This window comes from Lygodium microphyllum, chromosome 28 (assembly GCF_053477565.2).
Source record: "Lygodium microphyllum isolate KBCC chromosome 28, Lygodium_microphyllum_v1.1.10, whole genome shotgun sequence".
NCBI classification, from domain to species: Eukaryota; Viridiplantae; Streptophyta; class Polypodiopsida; order Schizaeales; family Lygodiaceae; genus Lygodium; species Lygodium microphyllum.
The window spans coordinates 66269222-66286930 of record NC_141162.1 but is presented as its reverse complement, the minus strand read 5'-3'; the positions used below and the strand labels follow the sequence as shown (position 1 = coordinate 66286930).

At 42.3% G+C, this 17709-nt stretch overlaps 1 pseudogene; it reads left to right on the top strand.

Moving 5' to 3' along the window:
- The first annotated feature begins 3240 nt into the window (after positions 1-3240).
- LOC148011554 (uncharacterized) overlaps positions 3241-17709 on the top strand; it is a 29919-nt pseudogene continuing 15450 nt past the window's right edge.

Below are 17709 nucleotides of genomic sequence, written 5' to 3'. Positions count from 1 at the left end.
CTGAAGTAAGCAAACCTTTCAGAGCTGGTTAAAGTTCTATCTGCAATGGCATCCCAGAAAAATGCTTCTTTCTTCAACCTATCAGTGAGAGGAGCTACAATAGTGGTGTAGTGTTGAATAAATCTGCTGTAGAATGAAGAGACACCCAATAATCCTCTCAAAGAGGTGGTATTTGCGGGTGTAGGCCAATCTCTGACACATTGCACTTTCTTTGGATCAGCTCTAATGCATGCCTCACTGACAATGTGGCCCAAATACTCTACCTCTGTCTGCATGAAGGAACATTTTGACTCCTTGGCAAAGAGTGTATGATGTCTAAGTACATCAAATACCTACCTCATGTGCAATATATGAGCTTCCAATGAACGACTGTAGATGAGAATGTCATAAAAAATTACCAACACAAATCTAAATAAAAATGGCTGAAGTATTTTATTCATTAGGCTATGAAAAGTGGTGGGTGCATTTTCAAACCAAAGGGCATAACCAAGAAGTGATAAAGCCCACGATCAGTCCTGAATGCTGTCTTAATCTCATCCCCTTCACGCATGTGTATCTGATGATAGCCGGATCTCAAATCAATCTTTGTGAAATATTTAGCCCCTTTCAGCTAATCTAATAGGTCATCCACCCTAAGGATAGGGTATATGTTCTTCACGGTGATCTTATTCAAATCTCTATAGTCTATGCACATTCTAAATGAGCCATCTTTCTTTTTGACCAACAAGACAGGTGATGCATAGGGAGATGAGCTAGGCTCTATGAAACCCATATCCAATAAATCCTTGACCTGCTTGGCCACTTCTTCTCTTTCACATTTGGACAACCTGTAAGGAGTCATATTCACCGGCTTTGAGTGTGGTTCAAAATCAATGGGATGGTCAACAACTCACTTGGGAGGTAGTGCGATAGGTAGCTGAAACAAATCAATGTACTCATCAAGAAGAGCCTTTAAAGCTGAATTATTTTGCATATTGCTAGACTGATCTATATTTTCCTTATTTAGCTGTAGTACAAAAATTTGAGAGCGTTTCTTGAACTTTCTTAAGTTGTTTGGTTGTAATGAGCTGATATTCACTGTTGTTTTGGATTCCCTGCAAGTGAACAAGCTGTCCAGCACTGAAAAACTGCATATACGGCAAAGAGAAATCCATAGAAATGGTGCCCAAAGTCTTCAGCCAATCACAGCCCAACACAATGTCTACATTTGCTCCACAATTTTTAGCAAGTTGAATATGTACAGCTAGACATATTTGAGTACTAATTTCTTCACTCCCATTGGCAACTTGCACCCTTAGTGGTTGCTATAAATTAGTGGCAAAACATTTCAGCCTATCCATGACTGCTCTATTTATGAAACTGTGTGTGCTGCCACTGTCTACTAAGATAAACACATCTTTACCATGAATCTTGCCTTGAAGATGAAGGGTATTAGGGCTCTTTGATCTTGTCCAAGCATCCAAGGAGATAGTACAAATAGTGGCAACAGCATGTGAGTCATTCTTATCACCCATATCTACCCGTACGTGACCACTGTGATCAAAAGGAAAGGTGTCTACATGGTCAAAGAACTCTTCTTGCCTAGTTTCTTCATCAGCCTCATCATTTTCAATAGTGATTACAAAGGCACTTGCATCCTCATGGTCATCCTCCGAGTCTTCAAAGACCAACATACTTTGGACTCTTGCCTTTGCATTTCTATAAGCACATTTGGAAGTATGTTCAGCAGTGTACTTTTCCCCACACTTGAAACAAAGTCATTTTTCTTTCCTTTCTTTGTACAAATCCATGGGAATGGACCATTGACTACCAAAGACTGAGACATTCTTGTTCTTGCTGTCCCCTTGTTTATTCTTAGCCCTGCTATTGTTTACTGCCCTGCAATTACTGATTTTCCTTGAGGCATTGAAGGTGGGATATGTGGGAACTTTGGGGATGCTAAATGGCATATTTCAACCACCATAATTGGCCCCAAACTGGCCATGCTTCATAGCAGCTCGTTTGTCCAAAATTGGATTGTGTAGGCCCTCTAGGTTGCCCAAAAGATGGCTTAGATAAGCCTCTTTGCTGTCCATACTGTGTCTGAATGGAAGTATCCCTACGATACTTATGGGAGTATCTCTCAGCCAATTCAATAGCCTTGAACAAATGGAAGGTGACTTTGCTGAAACATCAGTTGATAATTGAGGATCCAAGCCATATATATACTTATGCAGCTTCGCATCATCACTTATGGACTCAACATACATTGTGAGATGAAGGAATTGATTTGTGTAGTCCCGAATTGTCAAGCCATGGTGCTCTAAGCTATACCACTGTTGGGCAAGCTTCTCTTTCTCTATGCGGGACACAAAAACTTGAACCATAAGTGCTTTAAATGTCTCCCAAGTATAAACTTGCTGATTTTCCCTCTTAATATACCACCACCACGTATGAGCAAATCCTTCCAGGTGGATCGTGGCAAAGTGGATGTTTTGGTCATCATTTCTTGGGTAGTCTTCAAGCTTTGAAAGCCATTCTTCCAATTTAGCTAGGGAAGAGGATTGGCCATTAAATTTGGAGAAGATAATATTATCTCTTAGCTCTCGTTCATGAGGAGTGGCCTGTCCAAACTATCCCAACTGAAATTGATCATTTTGAGTGCCAAAAGTGGTAGTATTATGAGAGTGATTCCTGCCAAAAGACTGCTGAAACCTTGTTGAAGGCATGGGGACTCATGGAAGCTGAGAATTTCCCCGTGATGCATTTCCTAATGGGTCCTCTTGCCTATGAGAAGGCTCACCAATCTCAAAGCTACTATTGAGAATGCCCATTCTTCCTAAAATGCCTTGAGAATTTGCATTGACTGATGGGAAGGTGGTTCTTTCAGCATGTACATGTGACCGATCTTCTTGCTCTTTTCCCTTCAGTTGAATCTCCAACCTCTTAGAGAAATTGGTATTAAGTGTGTCCATGGTGGCTCTCATTTGATGCATTTCCCTCATCATCTTAGCATGATTTTCTGTGTTTGTTGCTATGCCTACAAGTATAGCCTCTTGTCTTTCCAAAATATCTTCATGTCTTTGATTATGCCTTGTCTCATGCATGCATAGAGTCTCATTAAGAGCACTAAGGCTTCCAATGTCATGAGGATACTCCTTGTAATCTATTTCAGGGATTTTCTTAGTACTTGGCTCTTGTGCATCCTTGATTTGTTGCTGAACATCTTCATTGGCCTTGGTTTTTCCCTTATTCCCTGCCATGGTTAGGTGCAGTCCTGTTAGACCACCTGTCACTATTCTGCTTGTAACTTGAGCTAGGAAGGTCTGATTGACCTACTTTTTTTTTCAAGTCTAAGCCAAGGATCTTCAAATTGAGAATAAGCATGTGCTCCCAAGTTTTATACAAAAAATTCAGTAATAGGAAAAGTACTGATGTACTGTACAGTCCACCACCCTGTCTACACCTGTAGGAGGCCTGTTTTGACCTGTAAGTATCTTGTAAGGTCCAACTAGAGCTCCAAAACTGATCAAGGCCCTTAGAAGGACCTATGAGCATGTTGCAAGACCTACACCATAGTTCCTTGGAGTAGGTACACTTTTGTAAATGCAAGTAAATCGCTTATAGCACCCTGCAGGAGTCAAGAAAGGGATTGCAAGGAATCAACTTGTCAATGCATGATTGAAAGGTCATCCCACATGGCATAATATATTTCCAAACCATCCAAATTCACTGTTTGCAACATTATTCCAGAACTGAGCATGTCATAAACATCTCTTACCATAATTTCCCCATGCATAGGCATCTCCCATACATTCCAAGCATCGTATTCACTGCCATTGACTCCATATGTATTCTCATATCTGCAAATACATCCTCAATAGTATTTTCCATAAATTTGTACCCAATAATACATCCATACATCAATTACAAGTCAATATCTCAGTTCTTTAAGTGGTTACTTGCACCTGTGAGCAACTTCGGGCTCCGAATCACCGGGAGGTGGGCAAAGTTCCCCGCGGGTTGGGTTGTGCACCCCTTCAAGGTCTTAGATGGCAAGGGGGGGGGTCACCCCTCTTTTGTCTTGCCACCTCGCCTGGCATCGGGATTTTCCTCACCTAGAATATACATGGTAGACATTATTAATTAAACACCCAGAGGGGCTTACCAAGTAGTGACTCACTACTGACTTACCCTTATACAATGGATTTTATAATGAGTTAAGTGGCTTAGTCAAGAAACAACAACTCAATTGATTAAGGTAAGTAGAAGAGATAATCCTAAATGAGTTTCAGCATGGATTTACTCATTCTAATGCAATGAGAGTGAAACAAAATGATGGTGACGAATCGGATAATAGACAAGCATCAAATCTATCACCTAATGCCTACTTAAGCTCTTGCATTCTCTCAAGCAATTGGTTATGGCTTAGCAAGAGGATGAATTTGAGAGAATAAGAGTTCAAGAACCAAGTACCTTATGATGCTTGATGAAGATGTTAATCGAACAATGATTCAGTCCTTCTTGAGTGCTCCAAGATGCTCCAATGATGGATCACTCATCAAAATTACTGCATTGACAAGGATCCAGAGAAGTGGTTGATTTGAAGTTACGTAGGTGTAAGAGCAGCAGCCCAGTGATGATGGAATAGAGTCCTTGAAACAATTCTGTTGTGAGCTTAGCCTTCATAGTTCACTTAGATTTTTGAGCCTTGTAAAGTGGCTAGCTCAACCAGAGATTCGAGTGCTGCTTTGCAGCTTTATGTAGAGCCTTGATTTGCTCATCCTTGAAAGGATCATAGGCACAAAAACAGAAGTCTCTGCCTTCAGCACGGGTCAAACAACCACATACAAAGCTTCTTGGTGTATTGGTGCAAACATGAAGTGATGGATCTTTGATACAATCATCCAGGCCTTCCAAGCATTCATCTATATCTCTACATTGAGTGCCATTCCTATAGCCATCTCCTCTATAACCTTGGGCGTAGTTACAAGCATAAGAATTCACCAATGTCTATACACCAGTCAGAAGGACAATGTTGGGCACATCCACACATTCAAAGTGAGGAGCACATGCATAGCCAGGATGGTCAGGAAGATTGCTACAGTTGTAACTTGGATCATCAATTGGAAGTCCCCCAAGTGAGCTTCAACCCATAGTTTTGTGCATAGGTCTCATTGAGGTTGAAAGCATAGTCCTGGCCTTGCAAGATGCTCTCAGAATATATGATAGAATTTCCACACAAGGTCTGGTTGAAAGGAACATTTATAGACCATGCTACAGTATTCAAGAAGAAGTTCAGCAATGGTGTATTGTCTTGAGGTTGCAATGTATTACTACGATGGCTAGGAAGAAACTAGATTTGATGAGGTAGTAGAGGCCTTGCTGAGACCCTTGGGCTTTGTTGAAGGATTACGTTTCAAATGCGATGTCCCTTATGTAGAGTTTTTTGAATCACGTACATGCACACGAAATAGAGCTTAGCAATGCAGGACTGTGGCAAGTACCACATCCATGGTTATACTTACTTGTGCCGAGCAGTTGCATGGAGCTCATTGAAAAAAAGATTATAGTCGGGGAGGAATGTAACTAAAGAGCTCAATTGTGGACTGTTAGTAGAGAAGGCATAGATGGAGGCTTTTTTGTCACGCTTTGAACACCAACATTGAAAATCTGCACGTGAAGAATAAATAGCTTCTGAACCCATGACTTCATCCAGAACATGATCATAGGGACCTCACAGGATGATTGTGTTGTCTTGATCATTGATTCCACTACCGGAGGTCTTGAGGCTGGATGGTCAAACTCACGAGCATGCTCTGTTGGCTTTTACCCTCGGTGTCAAGCAAATGATTTGTTGCTGTAAGAAAATGGAAAGAAGAAGGGGACGATATCCTCCATGGAAGCTTGGCAGAAGCTTGAAAAGAAAGAGGGAGAAAGACTCTCCCTGAAAAGTAGCATAAAATATTTTCTCCACTAACTTCTGTTTTACCACCGTTTTAAGAGAAATACCTTCAAAAAATGGCCTGAAATGGCCAATGAGTTGCTAACTTCAGTCTTCCTACCACCAAACTTGCTCCAAGACTCCATTAATGCTCTAGACTTGCAATCCTTGTGGTCCAAAAATCCTTGGCAACTCCACTGTTGCTCCATGTCATGTCTGTACCTATGTACATGTGGCTCTTAGGTCTATGTAACTAAAAATAATAACTGAATGGAATGTTGGCCAACTGGATCAAGAACCTATGGCTCTGATACCAATTGTCAAGGGGAGGACTGGGGAGAGAGAAAGAGGAGAGAGAAGACTATAGAAGAGAGAGAATAATAAGTGTAGAAGAGAGAGAAAGAGAGCGACGAGGAGAGAGAAATACTAGAAATGGAGAGAGAAAGACATGAAGAGAGAGAAGACAACTGTGAAAGCTGGAGAGAGGGAGAAGATGAAGGAGACTTGGTATTATTATAATTTGATGGTGAAAATGTCGTCCCTTACATCTTATATACCCATGATGGGACCTCAAATGGGCCGGCACTAGCTATGGCACTAGCCAGATCTCATGCTCATAACAGACAAACACACCCTCACGGCCTCACGGGCGAGGAGCGTCTATCTGCTTCTGCTAAAGGACGAACTCTCCTAGAGCCTAATCTATGCGTTTATAGTTTTGTAGTCCAACGTTTCCCTTTCTATAAACTCCACAAAGGGAGAACCCATACAGATTGGCAATAAATGCCACGATAATCACATACATGGGAGGCAACCTCTCGGTGGAATCACCGCGGCCCCACTGCAGCCCTCCTACATCATAGGGATTTGCCCCTTCATGTGCTGCTCAACATATAGAACAAATGAACAAACTCTACTCTTTCATCTTTAAAATATTCCAGGAGATACCATGTGTCCTTACCAAATGATCCCCCAAGAAATGAATGTCTATCCTACGGCTTAGGTTGCCTTTCCACACTTAAGCGTGGGTCGTCGTCATCGAAAACAGGTGCTATGCATCCAGTCCTTTGTATTCTAATACCATAGTTGACATGCACATGCAAAAGTGGATGATCCTAAAGTGCTCAAACATAATTTTCAATCAAAAACGTGTTGTGCACAACCAGGCTTTCCAATGCTCATTCACTAACTCGTTGTGGTGATGTAAGGATAGCACCGAGACAACACTGGTATTACTATCCTCTTAATTAAAATACAACAAACTCTATGTCATGATATGCATCAAAAAATTAGCAATAATCAGCACACAAATCGCACCATTCAAACACCCCAACCCCCTACGTTTAGGTATTGCTTCCGTTGCATAGGTGTAGAGGTTCATTTTGTCATGTTTTGATGTATGAAAAGTGATAAATCACAAACTTTGACAAGGAGATAGGGCAGACTAAGGCTAAACCTCATGCTTTGCCACTACCATTCATCCGCAAACAATCATTGTATTTTTCCTTATTTTTGTGAAGCGTATTTCTATTTTTCTCTTATTTTTCCTATTTTCTTGATTTATTTGGCAATAAAATATGCTATTTTCTGATTTTTCTTGTTCCAATCACTTCAACATACTAACATTCAATTTATTTTCCATTTCCCCCCCATAGGAACACATTTCATCCACCCGAAACGACAAAACTACCATTTTACCGCTTAAAAATCGCATTTCGGGTTCTACGGGAATTAAATAGCTCATGTAAATCATTGCAAAATTAAAATTTTCTGGTAAACAACAATTAATCATGATGCAACCAGCACTCAAACAAATTTTCATCCAATAAGAACATCATTACCATACTAAAATACCAAAAAGCCTTCATTTTCTTCATAAAAATGGTCATACCGTGTTTTTACGAAACCCGAGATGCATTAAATGACTGCATGACCAGTAGAAAGATCCTCCATTGCTCTCAATCCAATGCTACACATCAATCTTCAGCATCTCCATCCATCTCCATCACTGTTTTCTTCAATCTCCTTCCTGATTCCTCCTTCAAGATAGCGCGTATGAACAGCCCATAGAGAGGAGAGAGAGGGAGGAGAGAGAAAGACTAGATTCTGATCTCTTCATTCAGCCAGCCATATCTCGTGCGAAAACCAGCGATAGGATCAGGGAAGAAGGAGAAGTTGGTGGCCATTGTCCGTTGCATAGCTTCTGTTGAAGCTCCATTCATGATTTGGGGGGGGGGGAGGGGGGAAGCGATTTTTTCGGCGCCATTCTGATGGCATCACCATATCCATGCCACATGAAGAAATTGAGGGAGGGGGGTGCCTCCTCCCAAAGGGCACCCCCTTTTGGTCTTAAATTTTGGTCCACCTTTTCAAATTTGGCCAATTTTTGGCATCTTTCGCGTTCGGGCTCCGTTTTGGCCTTTGAAAAATCCTGTGCATCCGTCTCGGCATCCCGCAATGACTAGAAGCTCCCGACATTCCGCATGGCAGTCAAAAAAATTATAAAAAATCCACAAGTGTCACTCGGGCGCCTTTTAAAAGCCGTCTTTCACTTGGTGCTTAAAATCGTCCTAGTTGTAGCCGCCGCCTTCGATGTCGAATATTTTTTCCCTAAGTTCTGAATTTTTGGCCAATTTTAGGCACATCCCGGGCTCAAAACTCCGCTCTCATTGGCGACCACGGGATAGGGTGACTCAGCTGGTCAAATCCCACAACAGATCTGCACAAACAACCAAAGGAAGCATCAAGCTGATACAAAATAGATACATGTTAAAACACAGCACAATGCTCACCCTACCCCCTGACAAAACCAAGGCATGAACTCCACAAGGAGTAGGCCTAGCATAATCTGATCGAAGGTTCGAAGCTAGTCACTAACCGACTGCTCCAACATGGCCAGAGTAAAAAGAACTATCAAAGAGGTCGCCCTAAGTGGCAGTCTAAACTACCTACCTAACTAAGGACAACACACCCCAAAAGCTCCTACTAGGCGAGGACTCCTATAGCCTGATCAAGAAGTATTGTATTTTAGCACATTTCTTCTTTTAGATTTTTATTTTTCCATACTCAGGCATGTAAAAAGGAGGGAGCTAAGCGTAGTGACCCAAGGAGAACAGGGCATCGGCCTCAGGTCCTGTCTCGATACCCAAGAACCTACCAAGCCCTCGCAAGGCGACACTTAATCCTTTTCTAATGCTCACTTTTATTTTCGCTTCAACCTTCCTTACTTTCTTCTTTTCCAGCAAGATGCCACCCCTAGGAAGACAAGGCATCGGCCCCGGGTCTGACTCATCCCCAGGAACCTACCAGGCCTTCGCAAGGCGATGAGCAAGTGCTTATAAATTTTCCTTTCTTTTCTTTTCTATTTTTATAGGGGTTAGAATCCCTTTTTACACACCTTTGTATATATTTATTTTCGTTGAGATATTCGGGGTTTCTTCCTCTCTATCATCATCCTTTTCCTTTGACAGGCTTCTCTAACTGCCTCACAACTAACAAGAACTCCTAGAATGGCTGCCTAGCAGGCTAGCAGAACAGGGTCACTAGAACTGCCTTCTAAAATAGGTCTTTCGATGCCTGGCAATGTCTTTACAGGAGGCAACGACTACTCAGCCCTCCCTTAGACAGACCTAACCTAAACCTGGGACTTCATGCCTTAGACGCCAGTCCCCCACAAGAAAAGAAAATCCCCTACAAGTACACAGAAACATATAGCATAAAAACACGGTACTTGTAAAGGAGAGATATCACCTGGATAGGGCCACGAGAAGTCTCCGCACGACATAGGCTCCTTCCAAGCTCTTCTTTGAACCTGTCTAGCACAGGACTAAAACAAGAAACCATTAACCGCACCCGTACTAAATAGACCACTAGCCCTCTTGGCCTAATGAAATAAAACATTTCACTACAAAAACTGATTGGCCCTCTTGGCCTAATGAAATAAAGCATTTAAACCCATGTAAAACTGGCCCTCTTGGCCTAACGAGATCAAACAGAATAGCACCTACACATCCCTCCCTGAAATAGTGCAGATATGCATCAATATACTCCTTCCCAAGGAGGAAAAATAGGGCTCGCAGCCCTAAGCTAAATGCATAAGATTATGACCCATCCCTCTTCCATATATAGCAAGAGGCGTACGCATAACATGTTATCTAATCACCCTATGGGTCCAGGATAACAATGGTAGATGGGTCTCGGCTACTCTTTGCATCACCCATATCAACCATCGCCTACCATATATTGCATGCTCTGATAACATTCCCCACAAGCGACCGGGTCCTGTCTCATTATTGATAGCAATATCCAAACTAGGACCACAATTGAAGAAAAAGTCTTCTTCATAAGCAAGGTTTGCCAGTGAATCCGCAAACTGATTCTAGTAACGTGGAATCAGCTAAACAGACACTGTCTCAAGCTCCTCAAGTAGGGTCATGGCAACTCGATGATACATACAAAGGATGGGATTCCGCACTGTATATGTCCCATCTAGCTGATTCAAGATCAACTGGGAATCCCCTTTTACTAACAACCGCCGAATACCACCTTGCTTGGAAATATACAGTCTCATAATCAAGGCTTTATACTCCGCCATGTTGTTAGTGAATCCTACCCCGAGATAAGTAGCTAACTTCATCGTAACTCTACATCGGGGATCTCAAATTACTACTCCAACACTCCCTTTTTTTATTACGGTCCCTGGATGCTCCGTCAAAATATAATGTGTACGTCCACAATGGGTTTACACAGCTTGCCATCACGAACTCCTCTATTCGTAATTATGATAGTCAAAATTTAACATGTTTAGAGGATGAACTAACGGTTCCATCCCACCTTCTTCATTAAACTCAACATGGATACTTGTCAACATTCGTAAGCAATGATGGCAGAAGACTTTGATCTCCCACACAAAGGTTCCATCTTCTTGCTCAATCACTTTGTATCCTTTGCTCCACCAGATAAGTTTCCCCTGATGGTATCTCTGCTCCAGATATGGATGCTCCAAATAAGGAATTAACTGCCCCATCAACCAGCTTTAAGCTCTTTTGCAGGTCTCAAATCAGGCTCAGCATGGACTTGCAATGCATTTCTCCATGTTAGCATACTTAGAAATAATAAGGTTTAATCTTATAAAGATTAACCTTATTTTTAAATTCTACTCCCTGCAGATCAGCTACTAGTAGAGCCGTAGACCTATTTTTCCCTATCCTAATAATCTTGTAGGGGCCATCCCATCTAGGTTCCAGCTTCCCTGGAAACAGCTCCCTACGCGCATCGTAGTATAGAACTAATTGCCCTTTTTTAAAGGTATACTTCTTTGCTTTAAGGTCGTACAAATGCTTCATCCGACGTTTAGCTACCTCCTGGTGTAATAAGCTCTGCAATTTCAGCTCATCCAGGTGGACTATGGTCGTGAAACGTTCAAAGAGTGCATCCTCGTCTCCCAAAGAGTGGTTAATTGCAAACCGTATGGTTGGCAACTCGATTTCGAGGGGTAACACACACTCTTCCCCATAAACTAATTTAAATGGAGTATGGCCGGTAGCTCTCTTGAACGTTGTATTGTACGCCCATACTGCCACATACAACTTCCTGTCCCAGTCTCGTTTATTCTCCGAGACTATTTTAGACAAGATACCCACAAGCTGCTTATTAGTACTTTCGACTTGTCCATTTGCTTGCAGATTATAGGGGGTCATTTTATTGTGCTTGATTTGCCAAGCTTCAGTCAAGCTCTTGATCATTTTATTCAAAAAGTGGGTTCCACGGTCTGACACTAGTTCCTTCGGTGGACCGAAACGGCAGATAATTTGCTCTAAAAGGAAACTTGAAGTCTCTTTTGCATTGTCGTGCCTTGTCGCCCGCACTTCTGACCATTTTGTAAAATAATCAATTGCTACTATAATGTACCTCTTCTGAGTAGTAGACGATGGGGTGATATGACCCACAAAGTCAATGCCCCACTTCTCAAATGGAAGGATAGCCATGATAGGTGTAAGTGGGCGTTTCCTATTCTCTCTGCTATCATATCTTTGACAGGTATCACATCTCTTAACGTACTCAAAGGAATCTTGGAAAATGGATGGCCACCAATATCCAGCTCTTAAAGCTTTCTGTGCCCTCAACCGTCCAGCGAAGTGCCCTCCACACGCAGAGTCATGGCACTCTTCCAAGATGAATGGAACCTCGTCAAGCATCACACATCAGCGATAGATATCATCAACACCCTCCCGATATAGTGTTCCTGTGATCAAGGAAAACTTCAAAGCCTGTTGTCTGATTTTCCTCTTTTCTTATTTTGATAAACCAGCTCCAATCTCTCCCGTTGATAGTTAATGCATGATAGCAGCATACCAAGATGGGATAGAAGCTGTATCAATTTTAAACATTTCTTCGATATCACTTCCTTAAGCCAAAGTCTCTTTCGGCTCCCCGAAATCCACAAGGCATTCCACAATCCACTGCGACCTCGGTGGCTTACTCTTAATCTCATAATTGAACTCCTGCAAAGTAATTAACCACTTTGCCAAACGATCAGGCGGTTGCAGCTTGTTCATAAGCAATCTAAGCCCTTCCGCCTTCGTATAGAAAACTACCTTCTCATAGAGGATGTAGTGCCTAAATTTTTTAGTCGCAAAGACCATCGCAAGGCACAACTTCTCCACGTAGGTGTAGTTAATTTCTGATATGCCCAATTTTTTACTAGCAAAAGCTATCGGATAATACCACTTTTCCTTCCAAATTTGGGCTAAACAGCAGTTGATACTATGCATGGTGGCTACTAAAAATATGTAAAATACCTCGCCTCTTTTAGGTGCTTTTACTAGCTCTTGTTGCACATCCTCGAACGCTACCTTACAAGGGTCGCTCCATACAAATAGACAGCTAAAGGATAACAAGTTCCTTAATGGCAACGTCCTTTTTGCCAAGGCATTTATAAACCTCTGATAGTACACTACTGATGATAGAAAGCTATGTACCTCTTTTGGAGTGCGTGGTGGACTCATAGCGACTATAACCTTGATCTTTTCAGGGTCAGTTGCAATCCCTACTTAACTGACCACATGGCCTAGCAATAGCCCATAAGGCACTCCAAAGACACACTTCCGTGGGTTAGGAGCGATACAAAATTTTCTGCAGCGCTCAAAGCACTTTCTTAAGATAATCAACATCCTTTCCCTTACAGTGGCTGCCCCCAGGTCATCGATAAATACTTTCAACTCATCTGGGGAGATGTCACCAAAGGTCTTGTCTGCTGTTCGTTGCCATGATCTAGGTGCATTGCACAAACCAAAGGCCATCACATGGTATGCAAAAGTACCAAAGACAGTAATAAAAGTCGTTTTCAACTTGTCCTCTTCTGCAATTGCCATCTGGTTATAACCCGCAAAGCAATCCATAAACGAATATATTTCCCTACCTGCTAATTGATCCAAAATCTGGTCAATAAATGGCAACGGGTAGTAATCCTTAACCGTCTGCTTATTCAGCTCTCTAAAATCTACACATAGTCGGATCTGGTTGTTTTTCTTCTTCCTGATGACAACTGGTGAACATCATTCTGTGTGCTGTACAGGGAAGATTAAACCAGCTTTCTGTAACTTCTGTAACTCCTCAAACAACCTGTCCCTTAATTCAAAAGGCATACGCCTTACCTTATGATGCACAGGACGACTGCCTTCTTTTACAGGAATAGTATGAATAGCCAGGCTGGGAGGAATGCCTCTCAGCTCATCATAACTCCAAGCAAAGATGTCGCGGAATTCTTGAATCAAGGACACATAGTCCTCCCTTTCTGCTGAACTGAGCATGGAACCTAATTTAATTGGCCGCGAATCATTCGGCGTGCCAAGGTCCAACTCAATCACATCCGTGTCTCTTATCCTATCTTGAGGCTCTATCTGCTCATTTAGAGTTATCTGATATATATCCTCTGTAGTGGACCCCTCTTTAGATTCATCACTGGATGATGTCTCACTACCAGATGGATCATCAGTTGTTTCTAATTTAGTAGAGGATAAAGGAGCTCTCTCACTCTGAGGAGACTCAGGGTAAGCATCGACTATTACTCGATTAGCACCTCTACCTAGAACCACTCGATCGGCGGGTATATCGACTTGACAGTTTGTTCGTAAGATCCAAGGCCTGCCTAGCAAGACTCGATAGCTAGGGCGGGCTGCAAATCTTATCACCCTAAAGTCCAAGAAGCATTCTACACTCGCAACTGTAACATGGACTTTAGTAACGCAACCTTCTAGTTGCCTTAGACTATCATCAGCCATTCTAAGAAGGGTGGAGCTATCTTTTTGGATGCCTAGACCCAACCTCTCCATCAACTCTGAACTCATGATATTGACAGAGGACCTGGTGTCTATGATAGCATGCTCCACTAATATTCCATCCACGTATGCTGGAACCCTAGGGCAATTCTTTTCAGCATGATCAAACCAATCTTCCCCTACTCGTGCTATGCCCAAAGGTTCTACAATATACCCAATACGCAGGATCTTCTTGAATTCCTTGCGTACTCCTGGAGATAATTTAATCAACTGTAAGAGGTTTACATCTGGTTTGACTTCGCAAAGAGAACTTGCTAAATCAAAATCATGATAGGTAGCCAAAGCTCTCTTTTCTCTCCAAACCATCCTTTCTTTTGGTCTCGAGATCGGCTTTGGTGCTTCTCTTTTAGTTCTTGCCTTCTTTCTTGGCACTTCCTCATCCTTCTTAGGATCGACTTTTTTGTCAATAGGTCTTAGAGGTCCACCTTCCATGCCAGGATTCAGGACTTGTGTCCCCTTATCCCCTTGCTTAGGGTTTTCCTCGACCGGTTTTGCATTATCTTTATCACCCTCTTTAGCCTTTTGGCCTCTTGTCATGGCTCTTAGGTTAGAGGTTTCAGTGCCATTGACACGTACAGCCTCAATAAGGCTGACTCCATTGCCTTGTGGCAACTCCTCTATAGTGGTCTTTCCCCTTTGCAGTATTTGTCTTGGTCCATCATTTTGCTAGAGGTTACTACCTTGCGCTCTATGATTAACTGGACCTGGCTATTTACTCCCTTGTTGGAGGGAACTAATCTTACTCCAATAGGTAGCGGCTAAGTGGCCCGACTTCTCACAAATATCACATTTAACATTTGGGCAGTTTCTAGGGAAATGTTGTCCGCCACACCACTTACAGCTGAATCTTGAGGGACCACCCTCTTTAGGGCATCGACTCCCTATCAGATTCTACTGCTTCTTTAGGAAATTGACGTCAACAGCTATTTGCCAATATTGTTCAGAAATCATGTCTATGTAGTGCTTCATCATATCCTTAACTTCACCAAGGACATTAGAGGCACTCGACTCATAGCCTTGATCGTCTATCCGTCGTTCCATTGGCCTAACAATTTGATTGGGCATTGGTTGTTGACTCACATGAACAACATTAGGGTTCGAAGCTTGGCCTCCAACATTTGGTGGAGCCAACTGATTGGCCATAGGCATAGTCACACTGGGAGGAGCTGGCAGCAAAGGTACATTTTGAACCATGTTTCCTCTCCCATTAGGTTTATTCATAGGCATCCCTTGACTTCCATTCATCAATAGTAAATTGCATCCAGGTACTAGACCCGCATTAACATTTATTCGAGAGGAGTTGGCCGTTTGTAATCGTGACTCTACTCCTTCTGCCCGTGTGATGGCGGTGTCTATATCAGCTAAAGCCACACTGCTCAATCGTACCTGAATATTGAAATCAAATCCATGCAAGAAGTATTGCAATTGGGCAGCCGGCGGAATGGGAATGTAAGTTTGTAACTTACGAAACACTTCCTTAAGCTTCTTGGCATAGGCTTTCACATTCTCATGGGGGTCTTGGCGTGTTACATTCAAAACACGCAAACAGTACTGGCCACCTCTTTTAGGGGCATATTCTCCTCGAAAAGCTGCATAAAATTGGCCGATTGTAGTGATGGTTCCAGTCTCTATGCTATGATACCATACTGCAGGCCTTCCTTTTAATGTCATGTTAAAGAACATCATAAGATGTCCCTCATCTTGGATGCGGTAATTAAACATTAATCTTTGGAATTCACAAATGTGAAACTTTGCATCTTCTTCGGCTAACCCATTAAAAATGGGCAAAGGAACTCCTAAAGCTGGCAGATCCGGCGTCCCTGCAGGAATTGCAATGGGTTGTGCCATGATGACAATCGGATTGACAATAGGAGTTTGGACTGATGGGATCACACCCCCACTTGAAGTGGGTTGACTTGGTGGAAGACAGGAAGAACTTGTGCTTCCTCCTGCACCTAAAGGACTATGTGCAGCAGTTGGGTTACTAAAACCACTGCATGTTATGCGTATCGGGCTGCTCCTTTGAGGAGAATAGCGACTTACAATCTCCAACCATCGTCTAGCCCTCTCAGCACATTCTTCTTTTTGTATTTCGGCTTGATGGTCCTTGTCAGAGGACATAAACAATCTTTTTTGGTCCCGAAAAACCCTAGATTCGAGAACCACCACTTGTTGGCAGCTCCCGGCAAACGCACGACTAATGGGACCTCAAATGGGCCGGCACTCGCTATGGCACTAGCCGGACATCATGCTCATAACAGACAAACATTTCCTCACAGCCTCGCGGGTCAGGAGCGTCTATCTGCTACTAAAGGACGAACTCTCCTAGAGCCTAATCTATGCGTTTATAGTTTTGTAGTCCAACGTTTCCCTTTCTATAAACTCCACAGAGGGAGAACCCATACACATTGGCAATAAATGCCGCGATAATCAAATGCATGGTAGGCAACCTTTCGGTGGAATCACCACGGCCCCACTGCAACCCTCCTACATCGCAGGGATTGGCCCCTTGATGCGCTGCTCAACATATAGAACAAATGAACAAACTCCACTCTTTCATCTTTAAAATATTCTAGGAGATACCATGTGTCCTTACCAAATGATCCCCCAAGAAACGAACGTCTATCCTACGGCTTAGGTTGCCTTTCCACACTCAAGTGTGGGTCGTCGTCATCGAAAGCAGGTGCTATACATCCAGTCCTTTGTATTCTGATACCATGGTTGACATGCACGTGCAAAAGTGGATGATCCTAAAGTGCTCAAACATAATTTTCAATCAGAAATGTGTTGTGCACAACCAGGCTTTTCAATGCTCATTCACTAACTCGTTGCGGCGATGTAAGGATAGCACCGAGACAACACTTGTGCTACTATCCTCTTAATTAAAATACAACAGACTCTATGTCATGATATGCATCAAAAAATCAGTAATAATCAGCATGCAAATCGCACCATTCAAACACCCCAACCCCCTACATTTAGGTATTGCTTCCGTTGCATATGTGTAGAGGTTCATTTTGTCATGTTTTGATGTATAAAAAGCGATAAATCACAAACTTTGACAAGGAGATAGGGCAAACTGAGGCTAAACCTCATGCTTTCCCACTACCATACATCCACAAACAATCATTTTATTTTTTCTTATTTTTGTGAAGCGTATTTCATTTTTTCCCTTATTTTCCCTATTTTCTTGATTTATTTGGCAATAAAATATGCTATTTTTTTATTTTTCTTATTCCAATCACTTCAGCATACTAACATTCAATTTATTCTCCATTTTTCCCCCATAGGAACACATTTCACCCACCCGACACGACAAAACTACAATTTTACCGCTTAAAAACCGCATTTCGGGTTCTACGGGAATTAAATAGTGCATGTAAATCATTGCAAAATCAAAATTTTCTGATAAACGGAAATTAATCATGATGCAACCAGCACTCAAAT